The sequence below is a fragment of the Podarcis tiliguerta genome (genome assembly GCF_965153285.1).
Source record: "Podarcis tiliguerta genome assembly, chromosome: 8".
In the NCBI taxonomy this organism is placed as follows: Eukaryota; Metazoa; Chordata; class Lepidosauria; order Squamata; family Lacertidae; genus Podarcis; species Podarcis tiliguerta.
The window spans coordinates 40860832-40883955 of NC_139541.1; the positions used below are offsets into that span (position 1 = coordinate 40860832).

The 23124-nt window shown below is 44.8% G+C and overlaps 1 protein-coding gene across 21 annotated transcripts in view; it reads right to left on the minus strand.

The window, feature by feature from the left end:
- ZFHX3 (zinc finger homeobox 3) overlaps positions 1–23124 on the minus strand; it is a 395772-nt gene that overhangs the window by 49899 nt on the left and 322749 nt on the right. The gene's annotated exons all lie outside the window — the stretch shown is intronic.

Genomic DNA, 23124 nt, shown 5'->3' on the forward strand with positions numbered 1-23124 from the left:
CATAAGCAAACTAGCTACATAAACTTAAAAAGATGCTGGTACTTCATGAACTAATCTACTCTAATACCGTTATTCTGGTCTTAGAAATAAACATTGTAAAGAAACAAGTTTGCAGAGAGATCCACCAGCACTTTGCCATGCCAGCTCACCATGCTATACTGAACCAATGAACCATATAACATGTAACCTTCAGCTTCACCACTGATACGTTGCACTGAGCAATACCTCACACACAGTGCGTACCTCACATTCCTGCCAATACCTCACACTCATGTAGAATTGCTGTTGAATTCAGCCTTGGCTTTATACCCCTCACTGCATGTTCCTTAGAGAACCAGAGAATGACATTTAACCTTGAACTGCTTCTAACCACCTTGTGCTGCTGGATCTTTCTCTAAAGCAAATCCAGGTGGGGGAATGAGTTGCTCAGAGCATGGCCCAAGCACTTACTGTAATTTGGCAAAACAAGTAAAATTGCACTAACATGGGAGCCAGTAGCTATTGCTCCCAAATGGGTGGAGCAGTCATCTAGAAACCCTAGTGATAAACCCCAGCATCTGGTCGCTTTGGAGGGTGCCTGGAGATCGCAGAAGATTGAGCAACTTCATCACCAGCTTGGGCAGCAAAACCAGCTAGATGCTTGTAATTGCTTTGGCAAAGGAGAATTCAGCTTCCTGAAGACCCTGTTGTTGGACTCTAAAGAAACGCGAGACAGAAAGTCCAAGCTCTACTTTTCCACAGAGGGGGACCCTGCTGTGCTTTCCAAGAGATGTAGAACAGCATGTCAGGTGCCCTAGGACTAGCCACCCAAGCCCAACAGCTGACTCGGAAACACCTGCACTATGAATCTCATTCTCTCAATTATGTGTTCCTGCAGCCAGTGGCAGTTCATCAGCACAGTACAGCACAGCCAAGTTAATGAAAGGCTCTATAATGAAGTAATCAGATGCATGGGGCTTTCTTGAACCTACTGGCAACTCACATGGGGGGGCTGTCAAATGATGGTTATCCCTAGGCTGCCCATGGTGTGTGTTATTAAATTAAATTTGTATACAGCCCTTCATCTGAAAATCGCAGGGTAGTTTACAATATAAAATTACAAAAATATAAACAATAGTAACAAACAAAAACAATACCCCCTCATTTTAAAGACCATATATTGTTTAACTAGCCAAAGGCTAGGAAAAAAGAAGTGTTTCTGCCTGACACCTAAAGATATGTAATAAAGATATATAGTACTGCATCCTACTGCAACTGACCCTCAAAGTCCTTCTTTAAAGAGTTTCACACCAGAAACTAGGATAACTGTTGCTTACCAACTTCCTCACTCAGGGAGCATTGCTCAAAGGCTGCCAAGTCTTAAGCTGCTTCACATCTCATTGCCACCCTCCATCCACACCATGCCCAACTGGTTCCCCTTTCTTCTTCTGCACTTAAAGACATCCCCAAATCATTAACTGCATGTGGAGTGCAGACTGAGGCGAAAGGAGGCACTTCCGCCGCAGCCTACAGAGAGTCCTATTGATCTGACACACACTTGGTGCCTTCAAAGTTGTTTATGATCAATATGCAAATTGCTCATGGCATTGATCTAGTATTAATTTTCAATTAGGGAATCCACAAGGGGTCTCCTAGGGTCAATTCCTAACAATGCAAAGGAACTGCTGGCAACTAAGTATCGGGCTAGGCATTTGGAGGCACTGTTATTGCTTTATGTGCACCCTCCTCCAGTGAACTTCATCATTCTGGGCCGTCTCAGGCCCTATACCCCTTCCAGACTAGCCATGTTATCACATAAATGCTCTCTCTCTTTCTAACTCACAATATACTGTTTGGTTGCCCCTCCACATTTTTATTGCTTTATTATGTGCTGGCTAGGGTGGAGAAGGGTAATCACACCTCCTTCTCAGAGCAATACTTACCTGCTACATCTATATACCACCTTTGCTCCAATGACGGAAGGGGGATAGAGTACACTGGCAGAGAGCAGGTAGCCACCAGATTAACCCCCTATTGTTATTTATTATTTGTCCCCACCCATCTGACTGGGTTGCCCTAGCCCCAGCTATGCAGTCTCTGGAAACTGTTGCTGTTTTTATGAGGGTTGGGGACTTAATGGTGGCACTGAGCAATCTCTCATAAAACTGATGTGGAGGGGCTGTGCTCATTTCTGGCAGGAAAAGCACAGTGGTTGTAACAGAAAACTGACCCTTCCTGGCAGAGTCCTGCAGGTTTTCTTCATGTCATCCCCTTCCTTGTGTATACAAGGCCACCAAATGAAATCATACAATGGTTTAGTGTTCAGCATTTTTTCTACTGATGATAAAACTTCAGTCCGCCTTTTTTCATCTGGCCCAAGTCTGCAGAGTCTGTGCTCACTCAGGGACTTGCCAAGACAAGGAAGTAGATGAGCCAAGTGAGGCTGAATCTAAATAAGACCAAAGTGGTAATGCCACACAGTCTTATGAACCGTGGCTAGGGAGGGAGGGAAGATGACAGGGACCCACAGAGGATGTGGTGTTTAGGCTTCACTGGTATCTCAGGTTCAGAATCTTAACAGTTTTGTAGGTTGACTGCTCTGCTTGAAACACCAGGAAGTAGCAATGACTATATATGCCTTTCATCAAGTCCCTCTAGCAAGGTGGTTGGAAGCATACTCCAAATCTGGTGACTGCAGCTACTTTGAAGCTAGATCTCTAAAATGTGCTCTCTGGAGGAGGAAGGGGGGCAATTGCCTGCAAAGACAGTCCTGGTAATAAGCCAGGGCTCAACTGAATTTTATAAATATGTTGATTTTTAAACAAAGTGTTAAAACAAGCATTAGACAACCAGCTGGCACAGAAGATGATGGCCTACCTCCTGACAAGTGGGGTGGAGGTGGGGGAGAGTCAGCAATATTCCCAAATCCTCTTAGCATAACCCCTCTCCCTAAACATAGCTTTATGTTCCACCACATGGAGCACACAGGACAGGCATACAGAGGCACCACTGTAGCAACTAAACCACAATGAACTTCCTTCTACGAGCTGTGTTTCTAAGTTTAAGCCTTAAAGTGGTTCCATGAATACTCAAGACTTGCTTGTTCAGAACCATTCCAAAATGGGTTCAGGCCTAGCCACAGGACTGAGTTGGCCTTGGCCACCCTGATGGCTGACCTTTGAGGAGAACAAAACAGTGAGAGTATGACCTTATTCTTGCTTCTTGATTTCTTGTTGGCTTTTGATACCACTGGCCATGGCATCCTTCTGGACTGACTCCAGGGAATGGGGACACTGTGTGATAGTGGTTCCAATCCTACCTTCAGGACGGAACCCAGACAGCAGCATTAAGAGAGTGCTTTTTGGCCCCCTGGCGGCTATGTTATGAGGTGCCGCAGGAAACTATCCTATCTCAAATGCTATTCAATATTTCTATGAAGCCCCTGGGAATGGTCCTTAGGAGTTTTGGGGCAAAGTGTCATCAGTGTGCTGATGTTACTCAGCTCTGTGTCTCCATATCAGAATTGGGAGAGGCTGTGCAGTCCCTGGACCAGTGCTTGGATGAGAAAAAGCTGAGCTTGAATTCTGGTGAGACAGAGGCACTGTGGATGAACAGTTCCTGTGTCTGAGAAATTGGTCAATTGCCTACCCTGGATGGGGTTGTACTCGCTCTGAATAAGCAGGTTCACAGTCTGGGAGGTGCTTCTGAGTCCAGCTTTGTCACTGGAGGCCCAGGTCAGTCTCAGTGGTTAGAAACACCTTTTCCCAGCTGTGACTGACACCACAGCTATGGTGTCAGGAACTTGCTGGCTGAAGATGAGTCATGGGAGGCACCAGCCAGGTAACCCCCCAAAGGAGGACAGCTCAGAGCCAGGGGATTGGTGGTGGGACACTGAGGAGAGATCAGAGGGAGAAGATTGGGAAGAGGGGCTGGATGTTGAAGGGGCAACAGGGTTTGGTGAGCAGGGAGAGCCAGTGACAGGGAGCAGTTCAGAGTCCAAGGCTGAAGTAGAGGAGGAGGGGCAAAAGACATTTACGACTTGGAATTCCCTGCCTGTTGACATTAGACAGGCACCTTCCCTGTATTCCTTTTGGTGGCTGTTAAACTTTTTTTGCTTAGACAAGCCTACCCAGATTTGCAGAAAGTTTATATGTGCTTTAATACGTTTTTAACTTATTGTAGATTTTAATTATTGTTGGAATGTTTTAAATTATTGTTTTTAACTATTTTTACTGATAATTTTATTGTTTTAGCCTTTTTGCAAACAACTTTGAAGTGTTTTACAATCAAGTGGTGCATAAATTTTATGAAATAAATTTGGGATGGGGCTTAGGGCAATTTTAATATCATTTTAATTTAACTTCTCCTCACCAGCTTTGTGTTGTATTTTTAAAACTATTGGCCTCTCTGAGCACTAAGAAGAGAGCAGGGCAGAAATGTGATTGAGCAAACACAGTTCTCCATAGATGACAAAAGGAAGTGACTGTGTTGAGCAGAAGCTAGAGCTGACGCAACATTTGTGAAATTGAGCCCCAAACACTTCCCTGAAATTGTGCCACTGACTTTATCTCCAACTTCGTTTCTCCAAATCATTTTGGCGATTCATCATCACATGTACTTAGGAATAAGTCCTAATGAACTCTACAAGGCTTACTTTTAACTAGTCAAGCTCTAGAAAGCTCCACTTCCTCCTCCTCCTCCACATCTGAAAAAACAAGGGGGCATGGGATCACTTTTAAAACTTTTAGGCCACTTTTGCATAAATAATCTTTGGATTTTTGCAAGGCAGGAGAGAGAGAGAGAGAGAGAGAGAACTACAAATGTAATGAAGAAACAAAAAATGTTTTCCTTAGTAATACAGGCTTATAAAGTTTCAGGGAGTGGCACAAAGTGACAATCTATTTTCACAACCTCTGCCCTTTCTTCAGAAGTGTATTTAGCCCTGTGCTTCTCAAATTAAATAAGCTGTTGGGCTTGCAGGAATGGCCCACCCTTCTGTAAAGAGTGTGTGTTTTTCTATACATATTTAAGCACAGTACACCAAAATGCTGTCTGGTGTCAGAGGCAGTATGTCTCATATGTCAGCTGCTGGGAATCCCAAGTGGGGGAGAGTCCTGTTTGCAGGCTTCACTGAGGCATCTGCTTGGCCACTGTGAGAACAGCATGCTGAACTAGATGGTCCCCTTTGGCCTGTCATAGCAGAAGGGCCGTTATTATGTTGTTATAATGGTGGCCTCCAGTGACTAGTAAAAAAACTGACAGTTCTAAAATTAAACCAAAACCTGAGAACAGGACTTTCTGGGGAACAAAAAATGTTGGCTACTCCAATTTTCTTCCCCTCCAAAAGAATTTTGCTGCATCCCTGAAATACAACCAGCTGATTCTGAGATGGTCTTCATCAACTGGGTGCTGCTTAACAGGAAAGGGCCTTGAGGAGAGCCTCACAGTGGATTTTTCTGTACTTTGTCTTTCCCAAGTAATGTCCACTGTTATTCCTGTTTCCTTCAAACTTGAACAGGACTACTGTTCTCATGACTGCAGCTGATGCCCTCCTCCCCCAAATGCACCACAATCTGCCATTCACTGCACTAACAAGCACATTAGCTACCCAGGCTAATTGGTTTATGGATAACATTAATTACCATGTTGCTCATTAATGGATGAAATCTTTATTGGTTTCATTGATCAGCAGGACTTGTTAGTTGGCCTAACCAATGGCAGATGTAACAAGCTCTCTTATTGGCATATCAATTAATGTAATCAATTTCTGGCCAGCGGCTGCCATTCGCTTCCCTGTTTGTTAGAAGGTGGGAGTTCAAGGCAGAGCAAAGAAGCTTTCATTGCAAGGGTTTCTCATTCTTCTTAAGCCAGCTTCCCCACAGGCCCTCATTGGCCATGTGTGGGTCTGTATGGCAAAACACCTCTTCTCCTGCACAATACACGACCTTTTCGTTGCTCTCTCTCTCTATACACATACACATGTGCATGAGAAATCCATCAGTACAGACATCCATAATCATGCAAGGCCTGCACTCCCAGAAAATATATTACCCATCCTCTTACAGATGCATACTCAAGACTGCAACATCTTGTGGGTCTTTCTGAGTGCTGTATAGGCAAGCCACTGTATATGCAGACATGAGAGCAAACTGCTAATAAATATGGGGAAATCCAGAAGCTCTACTTGTTTCATCTACAATTCTAATGGGTAAAGGGGAGTTATAGCATGGGCAGTCAATGGGTACAAGGTATTCAACGACTTTAGCTGGGGAGGGGGTAGAGATGGTGCTGTGATGAGGCCACAAAACAAGATACACCAGAGGGAGGTGAGGAAAGGGAGAGAAATATGGTGATGCTGATCTTTTTGAGGGAAGAAGTTCATATTTAAGGATGCAAAGGTCACTTTTCATAGGCTAGAAGCAGCTCAAAAAGAAACTAGCAAATTATTTAATGAGGAAGTGGGGATTTATTCTAACAGACTTTTGGGAACTGACTGCTTTTAATGAAAGGGCTGGTGTTGTGCTGTTTTTGTTGTGTAAGTTTTAATAGATCTTATAGCTTTTAATTCTATTAATGTTTAATTGTTTTTAATGATTTTTTAAAAAAATGTTTTTAGCTGTTCTCATTTTTTTCTGTAAGTCACCTTGAGTCCCTGTTGGGGTAAAAGGTGGGATATAAATAAATATATGATGATGAGCTCAAAGTCCACATGCTACTCAAACCACCCAATTGTGAGCAGCAGCAAAACTTTTGAGAAGCCCAGGACTGTCAGTATTTTAGCTGTGGTTACTCTTCCATAAGTGAATTACACACACTAGCTGCTGCAGCACACTGCTGGACTCAGAAAAGCGGGGGCAAAGAGAAAGGGAACCAGTTACCTTACAAACCCTAGGGCAGGAAACTTACAAACTTTATTGTGGGGGAACTCAGAGATATTACTGAACTAGAACTCCCATCATGCCTGACCATTGGCCATACTTGTTGAAGGGGATGATGGATCAAAGGTTCCCCTCTGCTGGCTAGAATTTCCACCTCCTTTTCTTTGCATTATAGGAGACTTGGGGTATTTCCCCCATAGTATGTTGCCCTTCCCAGTTGGAGGGAGCAGCACGGTGTATGTCAAAGAGGCAGTTGAAGGAGCCCTTCCAAAAGGAAGAGTAATGGTTCTTTGGGCCCTTCCTCTTCACCTACTTATTGGGCAGTGCCCTATTTCTGTCCCTAGTCTCTACCAGGGCATCCTCCAGCCCTTTCCTGAAGAGCTTGCTCCCTTTAAAGGGGCCATTGGCCAGGATGGCCGTTGACTTAGCATCTATATGCCAGAGCTGCCTGTGCACTGCCAAGTCTGTTGTCTTGGCTTTCACAGAGAATTGTAAGGTATCTGCTGAGGCATCGGCCATGTAGGACTATGGCTTGGAAAGTTTTGTTATTCCTTGATGTAGGTAGATGGCCTAGAGTGGGACTCGTTTCAGCATGGCCTGAACCCCAATGTAGGCAAGCTTTGGCCATGAATGAGGCTGCTTCTGAGACCCTAATGACAAAGGCTGAGGCTTCATGCAAGCAAGACTTCTGCCCTCTTGTTCTTGGGGAAGTCATCCCCATCGCAGGACACCATAAACCCATGTGAAATTAAAAAGGGGGGGCATGTACAAGTGGGACCTTGAACAACGCAAGGGCATGCTTATCAAAGGGATAGACAATTCATGACAGAGTGTGCTGCCTTGGAGACTCCAGGAATCTGCCATTCATTCAAAATGTTCTCTTCAAATTCTTCCGGGAAGGGTAAAACCGTCTTAATGGCCTTGTGCTTCGGGAAGGCCTTCAAACCATTGTCTGAGGCCTGAGGCTGTTTCTCAGCCTGTTGAACCTATTCAGGGAGGTTCACTGTCATGCTTACACACCTTCCCCAAGAGCTGTCTTATGTCTGGGCCCAGGAAAAGTATGGATGAATTATCTCCTTCCTCTCCTTGTCCGGTGACAACTCACCTCCCTCCCTATCCAAGGGGGTAGATCTGCACCTGGAAGCTGGCCTCTTGTCCTGGCAAAGATGCACCCTCCTGTTCCTGCCTCTGTGTCCACTGTGTGGGGCTAAGGAGCTCTCTTATCAAAGGAGGAGGATATGGAGAAGGGAGGAAAGGGGCTTGTCTTCCTCCTCCTCCTCTGAGTATTTGGTTGCTACAGTTGCTATCAGTCCTGTGGGGCTTTGTCTGCTGCTGCTCCGGTCTGGGGCACCCCTGGTGATGGGCTCAGTACCTCCTAGGTGGCTTCCCACCCACCAATGCAGCAGTCTGGTGTCTAAATAGAAAGAAAACACTTTAGGGCAGTTGCTATCTTATTTTGGGTTCCTGGACAAGACAGAGTGTGAGGAGGAAACGAAGCTGATTTGAAGATCTGGGAAGGGTGGCTGGATCAGTCTCAGCCACTTCCCAGCTTTCTTCCTCAAAGGAACACAGTGCTTACAAGTTGTTTGGCCCAAGAACAATTGAAATTGACTCCACACAAATGCAGCAGGCTGAAGGTGTTGGAAGGGGTGCTGCCCCATGGCTGCCCTCAGCTTTGCAAGCAGACTGGACCTCCAGGGATCTACAAGTCATTGACAAGATTTGATTTATCGGGGCTAAACTATAAAGGTGGGAAGACTCCAGTCATTTCCAACTCAGGAAATCACATCACAAAAGTACTTTTTAAACTAATTACCCAGATTCCAAATTGCTGCCCTTAATGAGCCTTCTTTCTGCCCAGAACTTATGAGAGAAAAAGCTACCTTTGGAGCACAGTAATTACCGCTTTCCCTTTCAAACTTCTAACTGGAGATCAATGCTGCATTTTAAGACTCATTGATTTACAATTAGCCTGGCTTTCCTGCTAAAGTGTTTTCAAGCAGAGTTTACTTTTATTTTATTCTGAAATCTCAGAGATCTGGTTCTTGGATTTCACATCCTCCTGAGACACGTGCTGGAAACTCAAAAAGGAAGAAACACATCTGAGGGAGGGATGTGGGCCACATTGAAGTGGCTGGTGGGGGGGGGAGAGGGGGGATAACAAAGCAGAAGCCTTGAACAAAGCTATGGGAGAAAGGAGAGGCAGTCAAGCCAGACAGAGCAGCCACAAATACCTGGCAGGAGCAGAAACAGCCTATCAACTCAAGGAGCTCTCAGCAAGTGCTTCCCTCCTGCTCTTCTGTGGCATCCGGGAGAGGGATGCTCTGCGCATCTTTACAAAACAAAGCACTGGTTAAAAATAGTGTAGAAGGCAAGGCCATGAGGGGCCAGCAGCTCCTGCATTTGCACAATCTATCCCACAAGGGGAATAGAAGTAAGCAAAGCAATTAAGAATTTCATGCTGATTGCTTCAAGCATTTTCTTCTCTGCCATAAATGTAATCGCATAAAGAAGAGAGCCTCTCCTCCTTGACTCCATCTGGAGCCCTGCTCTCCATATAGGCAGAAGCCCAACTGAGACATACAGATCCTTGGGCTTGGCCACCTCCTACAGCATTTGCCTGTGGCGAGCAATTCTCTACAAAGGAACAGCATGATGTGGCGGAGGACCGCAAATCTGAGAACCCTCAGCTGCACAAAGGGAGGCTGCCGTACTCCTACGCTCGTGTGATCTGACAACTAGCATCAAATCATGGAAATCTCAGCTTTCACTTGAAAAATTAAGCATGTGTTGCTGGACTTTTGTTTGTGGAGATACGTTTGAACAACAGGTAAGCAACTGCAAGCAAAAAGTCATAGTGTTCAAGGGCAGCGGCTCCAGTTGTGTCCTGCACAACTTATGGCTCTCCACCACACCACCATTATTTCCCACTACTCCCCTACCACTCATCATTTATCCCTTTCTGCCCCACTGCTTTGTAACAAACAAACAAGTAAGCATATCCCCTTAATTCCTTTTTAAAAATTGGAGTTTGGAATAAAGTATCTGCACAGGGAACGTATATACAAGGTGTGGCACTACTGATTTGTTACTAGTTTGAATAATTTATTTTGGACAGAAAGCCTAATTTTTTGTTGGCTTAAATATGCAATCCAATGCTAAACATTAAAATGTGACCCAGTTCATATGTAATACCAAGCCAAACCATGATTAAGTGTGAACAAGTGAGTGTACAGGTACTCAGAAGAAAAATCACAGCTGCTTCTCTGGTCCTACTGCCGCTGTACTACCTGGAAGCAAGCCTTAGTTTGGCTTATTGTTATGTCTGAGCCTGGGCTCACAGGTTGTCTCTCCAAACCAAACTGAAAGCAGTAAGCCAAGAACAAACCTTGGCTACAGCTCACGGTTGTGTAGTGAAGCAAATCAGGAGCTTGGAATTGGCTGTAATGCTAAGCCAAACCATGGCTTGGCTCTAAGTAGTACAGCAACAGAAAGACTGGGGGGAAAGTGAAGTAGCCACAATATTCCTCCAAGCACCCACACACTTGTTTACACTTAGCTACAATTTGCCTTAACATATGTGCAAACCAGGTCTCTACCTGTGCAACCGACACATTTTTGTCAGATGATTACACTTACACACACACGCACACACGTACGTACCAGGAACCTGTTAATTATATATTCTCTGCAGTGTTCAAAATTAGCATACCTTTGGCATAGAACACCATCAGTAACTGCTTTAGTGATCTAGTTGGTGGAGTATGAAGAAAGGTTTGCCCCAGGCTAGGCTATGCGCACTGCCAGCCAGAGATTAACACAGAGGAGGAGTCAAAATAGCTGCTTAGCACCAAATTTAAAGAAAAATATCAGAAAGTTCAAAAAATGAAAGCTACCTTGAGGACAGCCTGCTCAAGTCTCAAAGATAATGTTTGGTCTATTTTTAAAACAGGTCTTTAACACTTAGCAGGATCCTTCTCAGCAGCAAGCAATCCTAAGACACACTGCAAAATCAGGGTGAAACAATTTAGGAAATCAAAATCCAAAGGGAAAAGAGGTTCAAGTGGCAACAAGCTTATCCATAGCCTGTAGCAAAGGCATGAAGTGTGAGATGTGATGGGATAAGGAACAGGGGTACAGGGCTGTTGAGTCAGTTTGACTGGCACTTTTCACTCCTGCCCATCCTCAGTTGTTATCCACAACTATTATTTTGCTATCTCCCCACACGCCACAGAAAAGGGCTTCTTCTGGCAGCCTGGCAGCCACCTCCATTAAACACCTAACAGGCCTGACAATAAACAAAGAGAGAGGCTGCTGTAACAAATGTCCTGCCCAGCCATACCCCCCAATCTGTGGTGCATGCTCATGAGCTCCATTCCAAGCCAGCAGGCTCAAGTAAGAGGAAAAGAAGAGGCAAACAGCCTGCACTATGGCTGAGCAGCGGAGGCTGGGAGGGAAAGATGGCAGAGAGATGGAGCCATTTTATTAGATCAGGCAAATTCTAATTTATTCTGCAGAGAGGGAGGCGAGAAAATGGATTCACGCTCAGCAGGCTGACTGCAAAGCATCCAACCCCCATCATCCTCAGATTTTCAAACTCATTGTTTGCCTCTTTTGGCCATTCCTAGCAGCTGTAGAAAAATCAAGCTCCTCCTGGAGACAGGGGGTGGGTGGGGGGAGTGGGCGTCTTATATTTTAGCCCTCAAGGAAACAAATTGGTTGCAGGGTTTTGCTCTGCTGAGTACAGAATCGGAAACAGCCCCTGCCCCCCAGCTCATATTCAGTTTAATGTAATGCCAGACCCCACCCAAAAGGATTCACTGAAAAGGTGCCCAATTGCTCTTGGCACTACATACTTCTAACGGGGTGCTGCACTAATGGTCATGTGGGAAAATCCACGCTGCTCCCTCCTGGAAAAGGAGTCCAAGGCAGGAGATGTACAGTAAGGATAGCTATACTTCAGCCACACTGGACACTGCAAGAGATGCAGGCACATGCATGTTTGTACACATACATTGGGAGAAACATACATGAACAAACACATAATAGGCATATGTGGGGGCTTGGAGCCTTGGCTGACTGAAGGTCTGCAGTGACTCCACTAAGCACTCCTTGCCCTCTCTCTGCTTCCTATTCATGTCCCACTTCAAAGAATTGGGAAACAGCTTGACATGATGAAACAAAACCAGCCAATCAGGACTAATCTGTTTTTGAATAGTAAAGCCACCATCCATTGGAAAACAAGACTGGGGTCAACCCCCCTTCCAAGAAGGATCAATTGAGTAGACATAGAAGCAGCAGACTCTGCAGGGTGAGGAAAGCAAAGCAACCACGAAGCAAAAATTTGCCATGAGCTGGGGCAAAAGCAGCCATCTTCGAGTCTGGGTGCAGTGGGCGAAGACCCCTTTTGCAGCAATTAGTAGCAGAGGCAATACTTCTTTTGCAACCAGTTCTATGATGAGAGAGGCAGAGCTAATTCTGAGTCTTAGTTCATCTTTGATGAACAGAAGGGTTAATGTAAGAACCATTTCTTTGCAAGGGTAACTCAAGCGACACTGATGTGAATCAATGTTCCTTTTGTGAACACATTACTTGGCAGAAACTGGCTTTTTGTATCCCCCTTAAACGAAGCCAGCAAAACAAAAAAAGGGGGAGGAATGTCCTTCAAACAAAAGGATGAGGTGAAAATAAAGAGAGACTCGCCTGCACTTTATTCTCTTTCATAGAAGCAAATGCATTTGGTGCTTTTTATACATTAATCAATCAATATCACTGACTGTACATCAGCAGTGCAGCCAAGTTATGAACGACCTTTCTGGCAAAGAGGACACTTTTAATGCTCACAAGACTGCTCAGAGCTTTGCAACTTTCTGAATTTATGCCTGCATGATTACCCCTCAGAGGCAGAAGCCTGTTAGCAGAACACCAAGGATGACCAGATTAGAACTTGCCAATTTGCACAGGCTGGGTGGAAGGAGCTGCCGTGTACGTGCACAGCCATCAATTGGTCTGGGAAGGCCCCTGCCATATTCCAGGAAGCTTTTTCCCATTGGCCAAAGTGGACATACTGGGAAAGGAACTAGGCTCCATCTGTCTGGCCAACAAGCCACGGCTTGTGAAGGATGACAACTCCACTTTTGTTGCTGGCTAGAGCCACAGATTTGGCGTTCCCCACCTCACACACCTGCAGCCCTGAGCTCGCATTGAAGCCAAGGTTTCAAAAAATAAAATTGCTCCTGTCACCTGGCCTGAGGCAGCCTCTGAGCAGAAACAGAAGGAGCTCTCTTTGGCCAGTATCTAAAACCACTTTGGGTTTCTTTGCACAGCCATCTTCCCAAACATAAACCTGAGGAGAAGCATTGCCTTGCACAAATTGGACAACTAACATTTTAACCTGCTCTTAAATCATTGACAGAAATGGCATTTACCCAGCCCAAGAAGTTCACAGCCAAGCTTTGCTAACAAAACAACAACAACCAAAAAAACCAGAGGAAAACCCAAATAGAAGCAGTTACACGTCTTGTGAAAAGGTAAATATGAGATGGTTAGATCTGATAGAAGGCTACAACATGTGCTCCAGATTGGATTGTTGCAATGGGTTCTATGTAGGCTGACCTTGGAGAAAACTCAGGAAACTCCAGCTGGTCCAACTTGCAGTGGGCAAGTTACCAGACAAGGTTCCATTTACAGCTCATATAACCAGTTTTAAAACAGCTTGCATGGATTTTCCCATTCATATCCAGGCCCGAATCAAGGTGCTCACATTGGTGGTTCAATGGCTTCAACAACTTAGGCCCAAAATATCTGAAAGGCTCCCCGTGCCCCTACAGACTTTCTTGGGTTGGGCAGAGGATATGTCCTGAAGTGCAGGGGATAGCAGCCTGGGAGCCCACAGCGGTGTGTCTTGTACTCCTGTATTCTACAGCTTCCACTGTATGTTCTTTACTCTGGCCTTTGACACCATTTTTTTTAAAGGACCCACCCCATTAATCTGATAATTAAAGCAAATTACAGTCAGATTTTGCTATTGTTGCAGCCCTGGAACAGCAGCAGCAGCAACAACACATTTCTATTTCTATTATGAATATGAATATATAGTCACATGAATATATTTTTAGCATTTTAAAAACTGTAGACAGAAACATGTTGCTTATACAGTGATGTCACTTTTTCAGAAAAATTGTAACTGGACATTTTAGTTTAAAATATTGCAATATCATAAATCAATTGGGATCTGATTTAGCATGACTGATGTCTATTCAGTAAGCAAGCTAAAAATGCACATTCTGTAATTTTTACATGCTGTACGAATCTCAAACATTTCCCCAATTGTTAAAATAATTTCAACTGAAATATTTTAGAGGGTGGGATCCAGAGAACACTTAACCCTTGTGTACCCTCAATACAGAGGGTTTGCTCTGTGATCCAAGAGAGAGTCCACAGCCTCTGTGAGAGTGCAGCATTTTCCACATCAACTTTCATGGCAAGGATCTCCTAGACAACATCCAAGTTGTGCTACAGCTAGGGCTGGACTTTGGAGCTGAAGTCTAGGGCCCCGTAGTTGAGGGGGCCACTTGCACAACAACAACAAAGTCAAGTATCAGCAGCACCAGGCCAAGCAAGTGCTTGATAGGGCCCTACTGTGGTTGGTGACAAGGGTCACCGCAACACCATTTCAGTCTTTTGCTTTCTTTCTTTTTAAATCATTTTATAGTCAGCGACTGGCTGGGCATGTACATAGTTGGAGGGCTCATCTGGTGATTTTTACTTTAAAATATATTATCCTTTTCTACCACAGTATGGTGCTGATTTCCAAGTAAATGTACTTGGCATCAGGGCAGCAAAAGGAAATTCCAATTTATTCCTACAGTCATGATGGTACTATTTAGTGAGTTTAAAATACAAAACTAAACATGGACAGATAATTTTTTTAAGAAAAAAATTCAGGCTTGGAAAACTTTTTAGTTTTAGTTTTTCTCTCACATCAGAGGAATGTAGTAGTAGTAGTCATAATGTTCTGATTTACAAATGAAGGTATACACATAGCCACCTCACAGAATCATAGAGTTGGAAGGAACCCTGAGGGTCATAAAGTCCAACCCCCTGCAATGCAGGAATCTCAAGTAAACCATCCCTGACAGATGGCCACCCAAACTCTGCTTAAAACCTCCAATGAAGAAAAGTCCACCACCTTTCAAAGGAGTCTGTTCCACTGTCGAACAGCTCTTACTGTCAGAAAGGACTTCCTGATGTTTAGTCAGAATCTCCTTTCTTATGACCTGAAGCCATTGGTACAATTCCTACCATCCAGAGCAGAAGGAAACACACTAACTCCATCTTCCATATGACAGCCCTTTAGATATTGGAAGATGGGTATCATATCTCCTCTCAGTCTCCTCTTTTACAGGCGAAACATACCCAGCTCCCTCAACTGTTCCTCATAAGGCTTAGTTTCCAGACTCCTGATCATCTTGATTGCTCTCCTCTGCACACGTTCCAGCTTCTCAATATCCTTCTTAAATTGTGGTACCCAGAATTGGACATATTGGTGTGTTCTGACCAAGGCAGAATAGAGAGGTACTATGATTTCCTTGATCTGGACACTAGACTTCTGTTGATGCAGTCTGAAATAGCATTAGCCTTTTTTCGCTGATGCATCACACTGTTGACTCATGTTAAGCTTGTGGTCTACTAAAACCCCTAGATCCTTTTCAAATGTACTACTGGCAAGCCAGCTGTTCTTCCCTGCATAAGTGTAGAACCTGATATTTGTCCCAATTGAAATTAATGGTGTTAGTGTTGGCCCCTTTCTCCAATCTGTTAAGGACAACTTGAATCCTGATTCTGTCTTCTGTGGCATTGGCTACTCCTCTCAGGTAGTGCTATCTGCAAATTTGATTAGCATTCCCTCAATACCTTCATCCAAGTCATTTATAACTACAATGGGCCAAGGATAGAATGTGAACACACATACAATCCCATTATAAGGCCATTAAATGTTTAGGGTCTAAAATGACTTATTTGTACCTCTGCTTCTAGGAAACAATGAGAAGGGCACCCTCCCTACACTAGGTTTCAGAGAACCACTAGAGCGGCCAAACTAGCATGGTTTATTTGATTTTATAAGCTACTGATATGCCTATATCTTCTCCTCTCTCTCTCTCTCTCTCTCTCCAATCCTGGAATCCATACAGTCACCTTTCCCCTTCCCCAGAATCCTTACACCAGGAATGAAGGAAGGAGGAAGGGCCCCTGGGAGGTGGCCTGGAAAGCAGAGGCAGCTGTACTAGTCAAGTGGAACAGACAGGCACTGCCTGCCTGCAAAGGCTGGAATTAATGCTATTGTCCTGCCACAAAGGCAGCAGCAAAGCAAGCAGTGGAGGGCAGAGGACAAGCCCAGCCCAGCTACAAGCCAAAGGATGAAGGAGGAGAATGACAAGAAATTAGGGAGAATCTTCTTGGTCTGGTCTAGGGCAGGGTGGTAGTGCCTAGAAAGATATCAGCTTTTACTTAGAGAGCCCAGAGGTCAATCATACATGTTTCATGTGAATATGCTAATGTGCTAGAAGAGTATGTTCAGGACACTCATGGGCTGGAGCATCAGCTACAGAAGAAACAGGTATGGGTGTTGTATTCAGTCAGGCACCAGAAGGCAAAGCTAACCAATCTTTTTATTTATTGGCTTCTGGAAGTTTGGCTTGGTGTATCCAGTGAGCTATTCATTAGCCAGCATGATAAGGCCAGCATGCAACAGCCTGGAACTACAAGTGGCTAAAAATGTTTTCAGATGTCACTGGACTGCAAGGAGACTCACTTCAAAAGGATTTGCAAGCTGAAAGTGTAACCATGCCACATGCCAGAAACACTTGCTGGAAAAAAACCTCAAATACAGGAGACAGAAAGAACACATCAAAGCCTGATGCCCCACCACCACCAGGCACATATCCCTCCAGCCCCAAACTTGAGAACAGGTGATGCATGAATTGCTTCCTGACTGGTAGCAGACCACAGAAGGAGCACAGAAGGAACCTATTTAACATGGGAAACTATTGGGAAGGGCCTGTGCTCAGTGGTGCAGCATCTGCCTTGCATATAGATGTTCCCAAGGTCAATCCCTGGCTCTCCAGGTAGGGCTGGCAGAGGCTCCTGCTTGAAATCCTGGACAGCTGCTGCCCTCAGTGGAAACAGTACTGAGCTAAATGGACCAGTGGGCTGACTCAGTATAAGCTAGCTTCCTAACTGCCTTATTCCAAGTTAGACTATTTGTTCATCTGTCTGGCAGTGGCTCTCCTGTGTCTAATGCAGTGAAGGTCTTTTCAGCCACCTGCTACAAGATCCTTTTATTAAAGGGTTGGACCTGGAACTTCTATGTGCCAAGCAGAGTCTACTACTGAGCGACAACCTCTCCACATACTGAATCCAATCTCCCAAAGGTCTGAGCAAATTACAAAGCAGTAGGGGGGACTGATTCTGTATTTGAACATTGTCTATCAACCAAGGCTTTCAAACCCTGTGACCACCATGTGGGGTGCTGCCCTCTGTGCCCTGCAGTTTCTGCTGCAGGTTGGGAAGATGTATATGGCCCTGCGTTCCTTGGGCAAGTCATCCAACAGGGACAGGAGAGCTTTCAGAGGCTTTGCCTCTGCACAAAAGGGCAAGATAGCATCAGAGACCCAGCCAGGCCAAGTCAAACCTATGTTGTGGCTGACTGCTAAGCACAACACGTGAAAAGAACCAGGCCTGTGCAGCAGCAGCAGCAGCATAAGCAGCAGCAGGAGGAGGGATGCCTTTAATGATGAGAAGCAGCCAGCAGAGGGACCCCAAATCACTGCCAAGCTTCCCAGCTCAGCAATCTGGCAGCTGGCTGCTCCTTGTGGGCTTAGGATGCAGCTGAACAAGGAAAACATTCTGGAACAAGTCAGCAGCTGGAGCTTCCTCTCTTGCTGCTTAATGAAAGCCATGAGCGGCTGATGACAAGTGTCTGGTGGAGCAAGCTGGAGGTTTATGAGATTCCTGCCACGTTTCAGAGCAACTGCAGCATGCCTTCACTCTGCCTGCCACAATCCTGCTAACCACTTCCTTCCTGCCAGGCGCTCCTACTAGAGACTTTCATTAACCCAGTGCTTGGTGTGTGTGTATAAGTTTATACTACACCCTCAAGGGGCATGAGAAAGTGTTTCCTTGAGCAAAACAGAAAATGAAAATGATTAAGCTCTTCATATCCTTCATCATCACCTCCTCTACCCACTGGGCACAGCTGCCTCTCTTGCCTCCCAAATCACAAACACACGAGGACAAATGAAGTTCTTCTTCTGCCAAAACCTCAGCACCTAGAACCTGGTGTGAGATGTAAGTGGTGACATTTGACTCCATTAGAGGAAGCTACCCAAAAATGAGGGAACTGATAAAAAGGAAGTTGAAAAGGAAAGTAAAGAGGGTCCAATGTTTCTAGAATGCTTGGGGATTGTATCAACAGACTCTACTCTAACAGAAGTTAGCTAGAATGTATACTGGGGGTCAGGGCTAAGAGGATGCCAGTGTGGTTAACCAGGAAAATCAAGAAAGTATTAGGAGGCAAGAAGGCTTTCTTCACAAAATAGAAGTCTTGCCCAAAGAATCACACACTTTGGCAAAAGATATTCAAACAGACATTAAGTGATGCAAAAAAGAAAGAAAAGAATTTGAGGAGCACATTATGTTTTCAGCAAAGACCAGCTACATAAAAACTTTTAAAATACATTAAGAGAGGAGACAGGCTAACAAGGTAGTTGGACCTTTGGAAAACAAGGAAGCCAAAGGTGTGCTAAAGGAGGAAAAGGAGATTTCAGAGAAGGTGAATTCTTTGACCTGTCTCGACAGTGGAAGATGTAAGTCATATCCTTGGTGCCTGAACTAACTCTCAGGAAGGGGGTCTGAGGAACAAAGGCGAACAGTGGTAATAAGTCACAAGGTTCTAGGTCTTATTGACAAATTAAAAAGTGACAAATCACAGGGTTTGGAAGCACCAGGCAATTTTTAAAAACACTTGAATGTTAAATTGCTGATTTTCTAACAAAACCATGTACCGTATTTTTCGCCCTATAGGACGCACTTTTCCCCCTCCAAAAATGAAGGGGAAATGTGTGTGCGTCCCATGGGGCGAATGTAGGCTTTCGCTGAAGCCTGGAGAGCGAGAGGCGTCGGTGCGCACCGACCCCTCTCGCTCTCCAGGCTTCAGGAAGCTATCCGCAAGGCTTGCGGGCGGCAGCCTGCAGCCCGAAAAACTAGGTGCGTCCTATGGGCCAGTGCACCCTATAGGGCGAAAAATACGGTAACTTGAAGGGTAAGGACTGTTGCTTAGAGCAACTGCCTTGCATGCAGAAGGTCCCAGGTTCAATTCCAGATAGGGCTGGGAAAGGTTTTTCCCTGAAACCCTGGAGAGTCATTGCCGGTTAGAAAAGACAAGGCAGCTTCCTATGTCCGTACGGTTAGCCTCCAAGCCTGAGGAAAGTGGCCAACGTTACACCAATTTTTTAGAAGGGATCAAGTGGAGATCTGAGAAAACACAATTCAGTTAGCTTAATGTCTGCTCCAGGAAAACTGGTGGAAATCATTGCTAAAGATAGAATTACCAAGCATATGGAAGAACAAGCCTTGCCAAAGCAGAACCAGCATGGCTTCTGGAAGCCTAATTTCTGTCTCACAACCCATTAGAGTTATTTGAGTGTAAATAAGCATATAGACAGAGATGATCCAATTAATTTTGGTCATTTGGTCATATCCATGCATTTAAAGCACACATGGCTTCCCCCAAAGAATCCTGGGAACTGTAGTCTACCTCTCACAGAGCCCCAATGCACAGCACCCTTAGCAAATTACAGTCCCTAGGATTCTTTGGGGAAAGCCATGTGTGCTTTAAATGTGTAGTGTCAATATGACCATTGTGTACTTAGACTTTCAAAAAGCTGTTGATAAAGTACCTCACCAAAGACTCCTGAGTAAGCTTAGCAGTCAGATTCTCTTATGGACCAGAAATTGGTTAAAGAATAGGAAGCAGAAGTGCCCTGCCCCCAAGGATCAGTATCAGGAACTGTGCTTTTTAACTTGTTCATAAATGGCCTGGAGTTCAGGGAAAGCAGTGAGGCGGTGCATGACAACCAGTATATGGACCAAACAAACTTGAACAGAAAGGGATTGCTAGGAGTTCCAAAATGAACTCTCCAAACTGGGTGAATGGCATTTAAATAGAAAAAAAGATTCAACATAAGGAAGGGTAAAGTGATAGTCAATGGAGCAAAAAAAAAAATGTAACTTTACATATGCACTGGTTAAGCCTCAACTGGCAGTGACTGATGAGGTTCTATGATGTCAACGCTGTGTGTGACAGTAAATTCCATGTTAGGGATAATTAGGAATTAGGATAATTAGGAAAGTGGCAACAAAACTGATAATATCGTAATACCTTTATACAAATTTATAGTGTGACTGCGCTGTGTGCGGTTCTGGATGCTTCACCTTGAAATGGATTTTGCAGATCTGGAAAGGGTTTAGAAAAGGGCAACAAAATGACCAAGGGGTTGCAGCGCCTCTTCTATAAGGAAAGATTACAATATTTGAACTTTTTAAGGTGTTTTTTTAAAAAACAAGTAAGGGAGGACATGACAAAGGTGTATAAAACTATACATGGTGTGGAGAAATAAGATAGGTGTTTCTCCAGAATACTAAAACCTTGGACCATCCAATGAGGCTGGAAGATTCAGAAGAGACAAAACAAAGCACATAACACATACTTGAACTATGGAACTCACTCAAACAATAGATTGTGATTGTCACCAACTTGGATGACATTAGAAGGGGTTTAGATAAATTCACTGAGAAAGTTGTTAAGGGCTACTAGTCATGATGGCTGCTAGTTCTTCCTCCACTGTCAAAGGCAGAAATCCCCTGAATGTGAGAACAGGACGCTAGACTAGATGGGCCTTTGGTCTGACCCAGCAGCGTTATTCTTGCATTCTTATGATTCAGGCTGTGATTAGAAGTGGTGCTGAAATAATTATGTTTACCACAAAGAATTGGCTGTTGTTTGCTGTCAAATGAAGGGACTGCTGCCATCCCTCATAGCAGAGCCATGGAGGAAATCAGGGAGACTATTTATGGTTGGCTAGGACAAATGGATGGACCCTTTTGCATAAGGCAGCATTCTGTCACACAGGAGAATGGCACTTAACTGAGCCAAAGAAGGCAGGGAGTAGAGAAGCCTACAAAGGCAAAGGCAAATGCAAAGGAGGCCTCAGAAGTCAAGCAAAGGGAAGATACATTTGATTCTCCTTAATTTGGGCCAGGATGCAGGTGGCACTGTGGTCTAAACCATAGGGCCTAGGGCTTGCTGATCAGAAGGTCGGCGGTTCGAATCCCCGCAACGGGGTGAGCTCCCATTGCTCGGTCCCTGCTCCTGCCAACCTAGCAGTTTGAAAGCACGTCAAGTGCAATCAGATAAATAGGTACCACTCTGGCGGGAAGGTAAATGGCGTTTCCGTGTGCTGCTCTGTTTCGCCAGAAGCGGCTTAGTCATGCTGGCCACATGATCCGGAAGCTGTCTGCGGACAAACACTGGCTCCCTAGGCCAGTAAAGCGAGATGAGTGTTGCAACCCCAGAGTCATCCACAACTGGACCTAACGGTCAGGGGTCCCTTTACTTTTAATTTTGGCCAAGATGCTAGAGAAAACTTCTTGAAAAATTCCTACGATATACCTGATAGCCCTTTACAAATAGAACAAAAGAATAGCCCTGCTGGAGCTGGCCAGTGGCTCATCTAGTCCAGCTAGTGGCTAACCAGAACCCTAATGGGAATCACACAAGCAGGATCTGAGCACAAGAGCACTCTCCCTTCCTGCAGCTTCCAACAACTGGTATGCAGAAGCACAAAGCCTCCAACAGTGAAGGTAGAACATAGCCATTATAAGTAATAACCATCAATAGTCTTATCCAACATGAATTTGTCTAATCTTCTTTTAAAGCTGTCCAAGTTGGTGGCCATCACTGCCTCTTGTGGGAGCAAATACCATAGTTTAACTTTGAACTGTGTAAAGAGGTACTTTCTTTTGTCCGTCTTGAATCTTCTAACATTTCTGCTTCATTAGATGGCCCTGAATTCAAGCAGTATGAAAAAGATAGAAAAATGTATCTCTCATTTCTTTCTCTACTTCATTCATAATTTTATACATTTCTCTACTCATCCTTTTGTTCTAAACTAAAAAGCTCCAAACACTGCAACCCTTCCTCCTGTATGAGGAGCATTCTAGTTGGCCTTCTCTCTTTCTAGTCGACAATATCCTCCTTGAGGTTAGGCAACCAGTACTATCTATACACAGTACTCCAAGTGTGATCTCAACATAGATTTGTATAACAGCTGGATGATATTAGCAGTTTTATTTTCAATTCCTTTCTGAGCGATGCCTCACATGGCATTTGCACTTTTCACGGCTGCTGCACACTGGATCTGTTTTCTGCCACTCTCTCTCTCTTAGGTTCTCATTGAACCTAAGCAAATCTGATTTGAAAACTTTATTTTATTTTAGAAAACAAATGCACCAACAAACAAATTGGAGGATAGGCCAGTTTGAATTGGAAGGGGCTTTTTCCACACTTCTAACCCACCCTCCTCTCATTAATGCCTCTGCACAAAACACACTACAAGGAGTTCAGTCTTCTCTACCATGTTAGATGGGGGGTGGGTATGGGGCCAATACATTGCCTCCAGTGGCGCAGCGTGTTTTGCCAGCCCCAGGGGTGTCCGCATGGGCATGGGCATCAGGGGCAGTTGGGCGCAGAGGGTGAACAGAGTCTGCTGTGCCAGCCCAGCCCTCACCACCAATGTGACCCCACCTCCACCAGAGCCAAGCAGGGCAGCATTGCATCGCCTTCCCCTGGATCATCCCAGCCTCGAAAAGTGGCTTGGGGCTGGCAGGGCGCCCTTCGATCCCAGCCTTACAAAGTGAATCACTCAGATCAGATTCCAGCTTTGCAACGCAGGACAGAGTGAGGAGCCAAATGTGCAGCGTCCCTCAGAAAAATGTGCCCAAGGCCATCACCCTGACAGCCTTCCACGCTACGCCTCTGCCTCCTTCCCTTGCCACCCCCACTGCCTGCACATAATCCTTACTTCCTGGAACCTGCCAGGGCATGGCACAGGAGGGTTGGTGCTAAAGTAATCCCAAAGGAAAAGGAGCAGACAGCAGGCAGTAAGCAGTCTCTATGGATCATAAAACAACTCATGAAGGCCAGCTG